This window comes from Halichoeres trimaculatus, unplaced genomic scaffold (assembly GCF_033239565.1).
Source record: "Halichoeres trimaculatus isolate MK-OKI-2021-1 unplaced genomic scaffold, fHalTri1.1 fHalTri1_scaffold_25, whole genome shotgun sequence".
NCBI classification, from domain to species: Eukaryota; Metazoa; Chordata; class Actinopteri; order Labriformes; family Labridae; genus Halichoeres; species Halichoeres trimaculatus.
In genome coordinates this window covers 19148-20569 of record NW_027437203.1, presented here as the reverse complement: position 1 = coordinate 20569, position 1422 = coordinate 19148, and positions in this window count along the sequence as shown.

The window sequence follows — 1422 nt, the reverse complement described above, 5'->3', positions numbered from 1 at the left end:
CCAGGAAAGCTGAAAAAAATACAGAGCTCAACAGGCTGCAGATCATGACAGCAAAATTCAATCTGAACATGGAAGCCCTCATTGGAAAGCTTTCAATCTTATCAATACATTGAGGGGTCACTGATTTGAACAAGACAAAGCAGTCCATTTAAATCAGTCAATACATGACATTAACTTTTGGGCGTTTGTTGACCTGATGGCCAGTCAGAGGGTTGTATGGAATGCTAGATTATAAGCTAATATTTCAGGATTAAATGTAGTGACTTGGTCACGTGACAGGGTGAAATCCAAGCCCTTCATTGATATCAAACTTGTTTGATTTGAAGGATGTTTAGTAGTATAAAGATTGATTGATATTAGACAAATAACAGGGGTGAAAGTCAGCCAGGTCAGCTAAAATGACAAAGAGCTCAACAGGCTGCAGATCATGACAGCAAAATTCAATCTGAACATGGAAGCCCTCATTGGAAAGCTTTCAATCTTATCTTTACATTGAGGGGTGACAGATTAAATTCAGACAAAGCAGTCCTTTTAAATCAGTCAAAACATGACATTAACTTTTGTGTGTTTGTTGACCTGATGGCCAGTCAGATGGTTGTATAGAATGCAAGATTATAAGCTAATGTTTTTGGATAACAATTAGTGACTTGGTCACGTGACAGGGTGAAATCCAAGCTCTGATTTGATATCAAACTTGTTTGATTTGAAGGATGTTTAGTAGTATAAAGATTGATTGATATTAGAGAAATAACAGGGGTGAAAGTCAGCCAGGTCAGCTAAAATGACAAAGAGCTCAACAGGCTGCAGATCATGACAGCAAAATTCAATCTGAACATGGAAGCCCTCATTGGAAAGCTTTCAATCATATCTTTACATTGAGGGGTCACTTATCTGAATCAGACAAAGCTGTCCTTTTAAATCAGTCAAAACATGACATTAACTTTTGGGCGTTTGTTGACCTGATGGCCAGTCAGACGGTTGTATGGAATGCTAGATTATAAGCTAATGTTTCAGGATTAAATGTAGTGACTTGGTCACGTGACAGGGTGAAATCCAAGCCCTTCATTGATATCAAACTTGTTTGATTTGAAGGATGATTAGTAGTATAAAGATTGATTGATATTAGACAAATAACAGGGGTGAAAGTCAGCCAGGTCAGCTAAAATGACAAAGAGCTCAACAGGCTGCAGATCATGACAGCAAAATTCAATCTGAACATGGAAGCCCTCATTGGAAAGCTTTCATTCATATCTTTACATTGAGGGGTCACTGATCTGAATCAGACAAAGCAGTCCTTTTAAATAAGTCAAAACATGACATTAACTTTTGGGCGTTTGTTGACCTGATGGCCAGTAAGAGGGTTGTATGGAATGCTAGATTATAAGCTAATGTTTCAGGATTAAATGTAGTGACTTGGTCACG